Below are 12971 nucleotides of genomic sequence, written 5' to 3'. Positions count from 1 at the left end.
TTCTATCCAGGAGCCTGTGAATTTCATGAAGTCATTGTTTTTTAATAACTGAATACTATTCCATTGTATAGATGTACCACAATTTCTGCATTCATTCCTCTGTTGAGGGACATCTTGGTTATTTTCAGCTTCTGGCTATTATAAATAAGGCTGCTATGAACATAGTGGAGCAGGAGTCCATGTTGTAGGTTGGAGCATCTTTTGGGTGTATGCACAGGAGAGGTATAGCTGGGTCCTCAGGTAGCACTATATCCAATTTTCTGAGGATCTGCTAGATTGATTTCCAGAGTGATTGCTTCAGTTTGCAATCCCACCAACAATGGAGGAGTGTTCCTCTTTCTCCACATCCTCACCAGTATCTACTGTCACTTGAGTTTTTGATCTTAGCCATTCTGACTGGTATGAGATGGAATCTCAGGGTTGTTTTTATTTGCATTTTCCTGTTGACTAAGAATGTTGAACATTTCTCTTTTTTTGTTGAGAACATTTTTATAATCAATTTCTAGCATAAACAAAATCACTTATCTTACATTGACCAAGATTGTACTTACAGTTTTTTTCTTTTATAAATTTCCATTTTTCTTTTTTTTACATTGGATATTTTTTATTTACATTTTAAATGGTATGCCCCTTCCCAGTTTCCCTTTTATAAACCCCTATCCCATCCCCCCACCACCTTCTTCTGTGAGGGTGTTCACCTACTTACTCAACCTTCCCATCTTCCTGCCCTGATATTCCCCTACACTGGGGGGTCCAGCCTTGGCAGGACCAAGGGCTTCTCCTCACATTTGTGCCCAACAAGGCCATCCTCTGCTACAAATGCAGCTGGAGCCATGGGTCTGCCTATGGGTACTCTTTGGATGGTAGTTTGGTCCTGGGAACTCTGTTTGGTTGGTATTGTTTTGCTAAGCCATTTGAGATTCCACCATTGAGAATTCATTGTTTAGCTCTGTAACAAATTTTTAATAGGGTTGTTTTATTCTCTGGAGTCTATCTTCTTGAGTTCATTGTATTTTGATGTTAGCCTTATATCAAATGTAGAGTTTGAAAGATATTTTCTGTAGATTGCTATTTTGTCCTATTTACAGTGTTTTTTGCCTTACAGAATCTTTTCAATTTTACGAGGTCCCATTTGTCAATTCTTGATCTTAGAGCATTAGCCATTGGTGTTCTGTTCAGAAAATTTTACCTTGCGCTAATTTCCCTCATGAATATTGATGCAAAAATACTCAATAAAAATTCTAGCAAACTGAATCGAAGAACACATTCAAACAATGGTTCACCATGATCACCCTTCACAATAGTTACAAATGATATAAAATACCTTGGTGTTGCTCTAACCAAGCAAGTGAAAAATCTGTATGACAAGAACTTTAAGGTTATGAAGAAAGAAATCAAAGAAGATTTCAGAAAATCAAAAGATCTCCCACGCTCATGATCAACAGGATTAACATAGTAAAAATTGGGCCATGTTACTAAAAGCAATCACCATATTTAATTCAATTCCCATCAAAATTACAACTCAATTTTTCACAGAGATAGAAAGAGCAATTCTCAGATTTATCTGGAATAACAGAAAACCCAGGATATCAAAAACCACTCTCAACAATAAAAAATCTTCTGGGGGAATCATGATCCTTGACCTCAAGCTATACTACTGAGCAATAATGATAAAAACTCTATGATATTGCTACAGAGACAGACAGGTAGATCAGGAGAATAGAATTGAAGACCCAGAAATGAACCCACACACCTATGGTCACTTGATCTTTGACAAAAAAAGCCAAAACCATCTGGTGGGGGGAAAAAAAAGACAGCATTTTCACCATACACTGTTGGTTCAATTGGCAGTCAGAATATAGAAAAATGCAAATTGATTCGCTCTTATCTCCTTGTACAAAGCTCAAGTCTAAGTGGATCCAGGACCTCCACATAAAACCAGATATAATGAATCTTTCTGGAATTTTGTAGATATATTCGTTTTATTTTCTGAAAATTACGTTTTATTATGTTGTGTACATGTATGCAGGTGCCACAGTGCACTTTTAAAGATCAGAACACAATTTTAGGTGTCAGTATTCTTCTTCAACCATGTAGGTCACAGGAATTGAACTAAATAAAGACTATTACATATTGGGAGGCTCGATAGCATGTGCTTTACCTGCTGAGCCAATTCACAGCCCACATCTCCATTCCCACAAAAATGGTAGCATGCTTTCCTCATGTTGTTATACTTTCTTACTTTGTCATATGACTGTGCAGCAATTCATACCCCATTATTACTGCTCTCAGAAATAGATGCTCACATTTACTCATTCTTTCATAGATAGTAGTTATTTCTTGTATTCTGCTATATAAACAATGTCACCAACAAAGTGTTCTTATGTTGTTTGGTACTGGCCATGACCTTTGTTTAGAGAATACAACCCTAGAGTAGTTATTATGTCAGAATTCTAGACATATAAACGGTTCTTTCCAACTTCTGTTTACAAAGACTTATTGTGGACAAATAACAAAGACAGTGAATGCCGTATACTAGACACAAACCCCAAATGCCATGCACTGAATTATATGAAATTAAAGGGATCTCTGAATTGTATGCACTTTTTTTCTAAAGCTGACTTCAGCAATGGCTCTCTCTAAAACTCAAACCCAATTCTATCTTGTTGAGCTCTCTTGATGCCCTTGGGCTTCTTTAGCCTGTCATCACTTACTAAACAGTCTCCATTTCCATGTTGTATGCTGCTCAATTATACAAGTCAAAACTCATTTATCTCACTTAAACTCACTAGCTCATTAAAATATGTCATTGTATTGAAAAATTGTGTATGTTTGCATAACTTTTAAAGGATCATACACTTATCAATAAAGAACCACTTTTAGTGCATCAATACAGATACAACCATCACCTACATCATAATGTTATTTATTTTAAACTATTAGAACCCCTTGGGGAGAGCATTGTGGTTAATTTGGTAGAATACTTGCCTAGCATGCACAAAGTTCTGGGTTGAAATATCAATATTTCATAAACCAAGCATGATTATTCATGACTATAATCCTATTAATAAGGTAGCCAAGGCAGGGGTATCAGAAATTGAATGTCTTCCTTTACTATACAGTGAGTTTGATGCTAATCTAGACCATATTGGTTTTTTTTTTGTTTTTTTATATGCAACTCCAGTGATAATACCTCTAGTACAAATGCCACATTCATTTAAATATGGCTTATTATTTTTATATTTATATGCTATCTCCGCGTATGTTCATGAGTATGTGCCTGTGAATACAGGTTCTCTTGAGGTCCAGAAGAGGTTGTTATAACCCTAGGATTTAGAGATAGAGATGGTTAGCCACCACCTAATTTGGGCACTGGTTGTCTACAAGAGCAACAAGTACTCTTAACCATCAGGTCATCTCTTCATCACCTATATTTTGTTGTTTGATTTTTTACACTCCAGGTTTTATTCCCTTCCCTGTCTCCCCTCCTACTGTTCCATATTCCATATCTCCTCCCTGCTCCCAGTCTCCACAAGGATGTCTCCATCCCCCAACTTCCCACCCCACCAGAACTATAAACTCCCTGAGGGTTAGTTGTATCTTCTCTGACTGAACGTAGACACAGAAGTCCTCTGCTGTATATGTGTTGGGGGCCTCATATCAGCTCTTGTATTCTACCTGCTTGATGGCCCAATGTCTGAGAGATCTCAGGTTCCAGGTTAATTGAGACTGCTAGTCCTCCTATAGGGTGGCCCTCCTCCTCAACTTTATCCAACTTTCCCCTAATTCAACCAGAGGGGACAGCAGCTTCTGTCCATTGGTTGGGTACAAATATCTGCATCTGACTCTTTCAGCTGCTTGTTGGATCTTTTGGAGGGTAGTCATGATGGGTTCCTTTTTGTGAATGTTCCATAGCTTCGGTAATAGTGTCAAGTGTTTGGAGCCTCCCCTTGATCTGGATCTCACTTAGGGCCTGTCAGTGGACCTGCTTTTCCTCGGACTTCTCAACATTTCTATTCCTGACATTCTTAGAGAAAATTCTGGGTCAGAGTTTTGACTGTGGAATGGCAGCTCCATCCCTCATTAGATGTGCTGCCTTTCTGCTGGAGCTCTACAAATTCCCTCTCCCCACTGTAGGGCATTTCATCTAGGGACCCTCCCTTTGAATCCTGAGAGTCTCTTACCTCCAAGGTCTCTAGTACATTCTGGAGTGTCCCATCAACCTCCTACCTCCTAAGGTTGCCTGTTTCCATTCCTTCTTCTGGCTCTCATATACCAACAAACCTGAAAATCAGGAAGCTGACCTAAAATCCTATCTCATAAAGATAATAGAATCCTTTAAGTAGGATATAAATAACTCACTGAAAGAAATAGAGGAAAGTACAGATAAATAGGTAGAAGTCCTTTAAGGAGAGAAATAAATCCCTTAAAGAAATAGTAAAAAACAATCAAATGGGTAAAGTAATTATATAAAGCAGTCTAAGACCTAAAAGTAGAAGTAAAAACAATGAAGAAAACAAAAATCGAGGCAAACCTGGAAATAGAAAACCTAGGAAAAAAGGGCAGAAATTACAGATGTAAGCATCACCAACAGAATACAAGAGATAGAAGAGAGAATCTCAGGTGTAAAAGATACTGTAGGAAATATTGACATAAGTGTCAAAGAAAATTCAAAACATAAAATACTCCTAACCCAAAACATCCAGTAAATTCAGGACACAATGAAAAAAACAAATCTAAGAATATTTGGAATACAGATGAATGACTATTTCTAACTCAAAGGACCTAAAAATGTCTTCAACAAAATCATAGAAGAAAACTTCCCTAAACTAAAGAGATGACCATAAAGTACAAGAAGCCTATAGCACACCAAACAAATGGGACTAAAAAGAAAATCCTCTCATCACATAATACTCAAAACACTAAATGAACAGAACAAAGAAAGACTATTACAAGTTTCAAGGGAAAAGGGCCAAGGAACATACAAAGGCAGACCTATCAGAATTACACAAAACTTCTCAACAGAACTTATGAAAGTCAGAAGAGCCTAGTCAGAAGTCATACAGACTCTAAGAGAACACAAATGCCAGCCTAGGCTACTATACCCAGCAAAACTCTCAATCAACATAGATTGAGAAACCAAAATATTCCAGGACAAAACCAAACTACAACAGTATCTATCTACCAATCCAGCCCTACAGAGGAGTCTAGAGGGAAACCTCCAACACAAGGAAGGTACCTACACCAAAGAGAAGAGAAACTCAAAACATCTCAAAACACAGCCAAAAGGAGAAAACCACAAGCACATAATGCCACTTACAGAAACAACGATAAGAGAAACCAACAGTCATCTGTCTTTAATATCTCTCAATATTAATGGACTCAACTCATCATAAAAAGACAGAAGCTAACAGAATGTATATGCAAACAAGATTCAGCTTTTTGCTGCATACAAGAAACACACCTCAATAACAAAGGCAGATACCGTTTCAGAGTAAAATGATGGAAAAACAATTTTCCAAGCAAATGGATTCAAGAAACAAGCTGGAGTTGCCATCCTAATATCCAATAAAATAGACTTTCACCCAAAATTATCAAGTGAAATGAGGAAAGACACTTCATAGTCATCAAAGGAAAAAAATCTCCATTTAGAACATCTATGCCCAAAATGCAATGGCACCCACATTAATAAAAGAAGTTTACTAAAACTCAAAACACATTTTGAACCCCACACAATTACAGTGGGAGACTTCAACACCCCATTCTCACCAATTGTCAGGACATTGAAACAGAAACTAAACAGAGACATAGTGAAACTAATAGAGGTTATGAACCAAATAGATTTAACAGATATCTACAGAACATTTCACCATAAAACAAAATACACATTCTTCTCAACACCTCATAGTACCTTCTCCAAATTGACCATATAATTAGTCAGAAAACAACCATCAATTGATAAAAAGAAGTTTGAAGTAATCCCATACATTCTATCAGATCACCATGGCATAAGTCTGCTCTTCAATCACAACAAAAACAACAGAATGCCCATCTATAGGTGGAAACTGAAAAACTGTCTACTCTAAGAAACAGAGTTCATTAGATGCTTTCTAATAGAATAGAAAGTGGGTAACAATTTTTAAAACATTGTTTACATAGCTTTAAAAGTATATTTGTGATATAACAATCAGTGTGGTAGTTTGCATACGCTGGGCCCAGGAAGAGGCATTATTAGGAGTTGTGGCCTTTTGGGAGTATGTGTGCCACTGTATGCGTGGGTTTTAATACCTTCATCCTTTCTTCTGTTTTCCTTCAGAACAAGATGGAGAATTCTCAGCTCCTCCTACAGCAAGGCTGCCTGGATACTCCCATGTTCCTGCTTGATGATAATGGACTGAACCTCTGAACATGTAAACCAGCCTCAATTACATCTTTTCCTTAAAAGAGATGCAGTGGTAATAGTGTTTGTTTGCTGCAGTAAAACCCTAACTAAGACAGTTAGTTTACAAATATGATAACTCTCTTAGATCACTTTTTGTTTAAGAGATAAGAAGTATTTTTTTTCTCCTTTTGTAATATGATGTGGCCAAAGAAATCAGAAAAGGATATGAACACTAAATAAGCAAGTTGTATCATTCTTTTAAGTGAATGAAAAGATGGAGATGGCACTTCAAATTTTACTACAATTAGGAAAATTAAACGAAAGACATAATCTTATTTTAACTTCTAAAGAACATATAGTCAGTTAACTGTAGCCAACATTGTAATTTTCCTTGCTAATTTCTGTATTAAATTACAGGTGTTTTTGTGTATTATATAGTTTAACACATAAGTGCTAGTCCTACTTTCGTATAATACATGTAATCATGAAAACTAAAACTGAAAGATGAAAACATTTGCTCATCCCACACAACTATGTGAAACAAAGCTGAAATTTTAACAAAGATATAAATGGTTCCCATTATTTCTACTCTTTGCATTAACCATATAAATATTGAAAGTTAAACCATATCACCAATTATAACATAGGCATTAAAGAGATCTGCCTACCAATGATAAGAAATTTGCTAGTGAGTAGTATATGTAGGAAAAAAACAACAACTTTACCACTTCCACATTAAAATGTTCTCAGAATAATGAGGTATATGTAACTATAGGCCTTGTGATATAATTTAATCTATTGGTCAATGTTCTCTAGGGGACCACAACCTATTAAATGAATATCTTTATCTATCTATCTATCATCTATGTATCTATGTATCTATGTATCTATGTATCTATCTATCTATCTATCTATCCATTTATCTCTATATCTATCATATATATTATATATGTGATATGAAGTAGATTTATTAAAATGAATTACAGGCTGTGCTCCAGCTGACCCAATAATGGCTGCTTATGAACAGAAGGTTAAAGAATCCAATAGCTGTTCAATCTACGAGTCTGAGTGTCTCAGTCAGTCCTTAAGACATGGGTTCTAATGCCAGGGAAGTAATGGACGTCCTAGTGAAGAAAGAGCAATCAGGCAACAGTGAAGTTTCCATCTTATATGCCCCTATATGTCTTCCAGCAGAAGGCATCACCCAGATTAGAAGTCAATCTTCCCACTCAAAACATCTGGATTAAAAGTGTGCCCATCAGGTTGGGGATTTAGCTCAGGGATAGAGTGCTTGCCTAGGAAGCGCAAGGCCCTGGGTTCCGTTCCCAGCTCGAAAAAAAAAGAACCAAAAAAAAAAAAAGTGTGCCTATACACCTCGAAATGAAGAACTAGAAGAAAATCTTCTCAGTGTCCCTAATTAAGCAAATGTCACTCACAAGTGTACCCCATCATTTTTTTTATTTTCGATATAGTCAAATTGACAGCCAAGAATAATCATCACAGTAAATAATGAAATACTTATATATTTTTAATTCCAAATATTGCAGTGTATACTCATTTGGGAAACTTTTATTTTTATGTGGAATGAACATGAATTCTGCCATTTGATTTACAATTTTAGTTTCTATTACAACTATAATATAATGGGCATATGTATTAAATCTGCTCTGAGGTAACACCATCTGCGAGTTCCAACTACCAGAAAAAAATACAAAATACCATTATTTCTGTTTCCTAAAACAGACTTTTACTCTCTAGTATTCCACAGCCAAGTGGATGGTCAGGACCTTCTTCTTCAATCCAAAACTGGAAGAAATCACTCACGTATAAGTATCGATTTTTTTCTGTCCTGTGAAATCAGCAATATTTGCTATGTAAGTATCATGGAATACATGGGTAATAACTGCCTTATGAGAGAGTAAGAATATTGAAATATTTATTAGTCCTTGAGTACTAACCCAATACTAGTGAAAATAATAGTTTGCATATACAGTGCATATTTTGGCCAGTTCAGTTTTTGGAAATTGCATCCAATAAATATAATACTTTAGGCATGCTTCTCAGTAGCATACCAATATTGGGACATAAATGTTCACGCATGAATAAACTACAACACAACAGAAAGAACTTCAAATTTTTACTTTGTAAACAGGAAGGCTAATTACCATATACACCTACCCAGCAGTATTATTTTCTTCACACATGTAAGAAAATATTTGGAGGAGTAAAAGAGTTTCATTGTGAGAAAACTCACAACAGCATTTGAATTCACAAATATTTTTGGTTTTAAGCGAGAATTTCACATAGCCAATATTGCTTCTAACTCACTAAGTAGCCAAGGATGATCTTGAACTTCTGGTCTTCCTGCTTCTGCTTCTTGAGTGCTGGGATTAAAGATGTGCTGCTGGGAATTAAAGTGAGGATTTCATACAGTAATTTTAAAATGAGCTGTATTCAAGTCCTGAATTACAGATCTTAAGATTCTTGTTAGGCACCAATGGGAGGAGAAGCCCTTGGTCTTGCCATTGCTGGACTCACCAGTGTAGAGGAATGTCAGGGGGGCTGGAAGTGGGGGTGGATGGGGAGGGAAACACCCTTATAGAAGAAGGGGAGGGAAGGGGATGGAGGCTTATGTCCAGGAATCTGAGAAAGGGAATAACATTTGAAATGTAAATAAAAAATATCCAATAAAAGAAAAAATCATTTCCTTATCTTTGTGCCCTTGCACTCCCCTGTTACTCTCCTTATCCTTATCCCATTGCATAGTTCCCAACAGGGTTCATATTGCCAACGAATCAGAATCTTTTCCAGTAATACCAAATTTTCCTTCAGGAAGGTTATTCAGCAGTGTGGCAAGTATAAGCACTTAATTTACATCTTTTGGGAAAGTTTTAATATATAGGTCAAATAGAAGAATTGCAGTCTTTGACTTGGACTTAACACAGCTTTTACAACATGTTCTTTCCAACATGTTCTTTCCTATAAAGTTAAAATGACTTCGTGTTATTCTGAAAAATAAATCCTTTCTTACTGTGATTCCCCAAGTTTTGAAGCATAAAATTCCTAAGAAATATCTGATTTAGTGTTATAATTACTGAACAGTTTGAAATTTATGCAACATTCCCATTAAAAACATAATTGCTAAAAAAGATTAATTTATTTACTTAAAACATAGTTACAATAGAAGAACAAGTTTTTTTTTTAGCAAAGAAAAGTTGGTATGTCCACTATAAATGATTATAATGGTATAAAAGTTGCCATGTGCGAGTTTTTTTTTAAGGCTCATAGGCAATAATGATATGAACATCACCATCAATTTTTCACAACAGGAAATTTCCAGATCGTGACACAGAAAAATGAAATTCAGTGCCAAAATTCTGCTGTGTGTCCGTGTGTGTGTGTGTGTGTGTGTGTGTGTGTGTGTGTGTATACCAGATCTGCTCTATGGCTTAAAGTAAATCTCTACCAAAGTTTATAATGGATCAGAATTCAACCAGATTAAAGAACTCTGACATACAAACCGAACAGGAATCTTCTACAAGTTCATACCAAACAGTTCAGTAGGTAAAGTGAGTTCTGTAAACCAGACTTGCTAAGTTTTGTACATGAGATTTAAGCTTATTCAGTGCAGAATAACAAACTAACAGGCTTTAGACTTAAAAATGTTTCTTGTCCTCTCAAAATTAATAGAATTTAAAAGAAATATATATGCACGTTTCACAATAAAGGAAAATTTCATTGAAACTATTTGAATAAAGGATGAAGTGATAGAAAATTACTTTCTTTGAAAAAACTTCTAGTCGTCACTTCAAAAACTATATTCAAATACTTATTTTAAAGAAATTACCAAAAATATTATCAGATATACAAATTTTAATAAATTAAGCTTACCAAAGAATGCATATTTCAGGAGAAATATAAAAGAATTGTTTGTTGTACTAGGCATTAACACTGTATGAAAAGTGTCTGTAGAGATGCTTTAGCAGGGAAAAGCGCTCACTGCTTTTGTAAAGGATCAGGGATCATTTCCCAGAACCAACATTGGGCAGTTCACAACCTTCTGTGATTCCAGCTCCAGGACATCTAACGCCCTCTACGGCCTTTGGCATTTTGTATGCACAGGGTGCACACAATTTCATGAAGACATTGAAACAGACACCTTAAGAAAAGTAAAAGGAAAGATTGGTTAAGAATATTAACAGTGTATTTGCAAATTATGAGTCAGTGTAAATTTTATTACCTAGTCTAAATGTTATTTCCTACTGCTAATCCCAAATATTACCAAGATAAAGTATCTAAAACTAGCAATGTAATAAACAATCAAATTATATATGCAGAAATTATTTCCTAAATATTTCATCAAATGAACACTATCAGAAATGAGGGAGGGGCAATTAATAAAAATAGAAAATATTTACTTATACTTGTAATTTTCTTAAATGAAAATTCCTTAGTTACATCAAAATAATAATCTAGTAAAACTGTGTTTTAAATATACATGGAAGATAAAAATATCACAGACCAAGGATAGGGGACATCTAAATAGAATTATAGAATTATACAGTGAAAATGCTCCTGACGTTTTTGAAGTGAAATGTAATAACAGAAGTCATAAAGTGGATTGGAAAATAGTGTAAATAGAGAATGTAAAATATCAGGTGTAAAGAAAAAGCATTTAGAATAGCTAATTAAAAGTAGATTTCTTATCGGATTTGACATCTACCCAACCAGATGAACCTTATTCCTCATCCTGTAAATTTAGCCAAGAATCCAAGTTTGGAACCTCACAGATCCCAGAATAACCCTATTACTACTATTCTACTAATGGACATAGTACAAAATGCCTTCTAGATTCATATCTCTCTACCTGTAATTAAACAGAGGTTTCAGATCTCATCAGGGAAGTTTCTTTATGCAGCATACAGTGGTAAATACAGAAACTCACAAACTGATCAAAGTATCGGGACTGAGGCTGAGTAGTGCTGAGTCACAAATGTCAAATCTATGTTATACCTCTACAAAAAAAAAACTCAAGGATCATTTTAATAAATGGGACAGAATAATTAAGAGCAAGACTGGAGTCAAACACTGTCTTTGGCACATGGCAGGAAAGAGACATTCATAAACTCATAGACTCACAAAAGCATTGACTGTCTGCACAAGACCAAGGCAGTAAACACTGCAGCATGGAGAGAGAAGATATTCCTAAGTGAAGAGTTTTTATCAATCGATGGGTTCTAAAGAATTAAAGTCAGTTTAATTTAAAGGTGTGGCTCTCCATAGATAAATCATCTACCAAGGAATACCTCCGCTGCCCTCAGGCGAACATGGATAGACCTATTATGAGTTGTTCAGTTATTAAAATATAAAAAATGGAAAAAGAGAGCAAGAAGTTGGGAGATGGTAAAAATTTGGAAAGTGTTAAGAGAAAGATTTATATTTGATTATAGTCAAAATGCATTGATTAAAGTTTTCAAAGAATTAATAAAAGCTTTTATTCTTTATTTTATTTATTTATTTACAATTCAAATGGTATACTCCTTCCTGGTTTCCCTTCTGCAAACTCCCTATCCCATCCAACTTCCTCTCTACTTGTATGAGGGTGCTCCCCCACCAACCCATCCACTCCCACCTCACCACCCTAGCATTCCCTTATGTTGGGCATCAAACCTTACAGGACTAAGGGACTTCATTCTCATTAATGGCAGATAAGGGTATCCCGTGCTATACATGCATGGCTCTCTGCATGTGTATTCTTTAGTTGGTTTAGTCCCTGAGAGATGTGGGGTATTTTTTGGTTGATATTGTTCTTCCTATGGGGTGGCAAACTCCTCCAGCTCCTTCAGTCCTTCCCCTATTTCCTCTATTGAAGACCCCATGCTCAGCCCAATGGTGGGCTGCATGTATCCACATCTGAATTGGTCAGACTCTGGAAGAGCTTTTCAGGACACAGCTGTATCAGGCTCCTGTCAGCAAGCATGTCTTGGTATTTGCAATAGCGTGTGGGTTTGGTGGCTGCATACGGGATGGTACCCCAAGGTGGGGCAGTCTCTGGATGGCCTTTCCTTCAAACTCAGCTCACTCTTTGTCCCTGTATTTCCTTTAGACAGGGCAATTCTGGGTTAAAATTTTTGAGACGGGTGGTTGGCCTCATCCCTCATCCAGGGGCCTTGCCTAACATCTCGATATGGTCTCTATAGGTCCTCTCTCCCATTTATCGGGTGTTTCAGCTAATTTTACACCCACTGGGTCCTGGGAACCTCTCTTTATCCTGGCATCTGGGACTTTCTGTTGGCTGCCCCATTCCCCAACCCCCATTGCTAAACACCTGACTCTTGCCACTCTGTATCCTGCCCCGTTTTTCACTCCCACTTCTTACTTCCTCCCAAGTCCTGTACAGTCTGAAACTCCCATGATTGTTTGCTTCTCCCTTCTAAGTAGGACTGATGCATCCACACTTTCTTTGGTCTTCTTTTTTCCTGAGAGTCATGTGGTCTGTAATGGTATCTTAGGTATTACAAGCTTTTGGGCTAATAACCACTTATTGGTGAAGACATACCATGTGTGTTCTTTCGTGATTGGGTTACCT

Source organism: Rattus rattus, chromosome 6 (genome assembly GCF_011064425.1).
Source record: "Rattus rattus isolate New Zealand chromosome 6, Rrattus_CSIRO_v1, whole genome shotgun sequence".
NCBI lineage: Eukaryota > Metazoa > Chordata > Mammalia > Rodentia > Muridae > Rattus > Rattus rattus.
The sequence above is the reverse complement of the archived record's forward strand: the minus strand, read 5'-3'. Positions refer to the sequence as shown.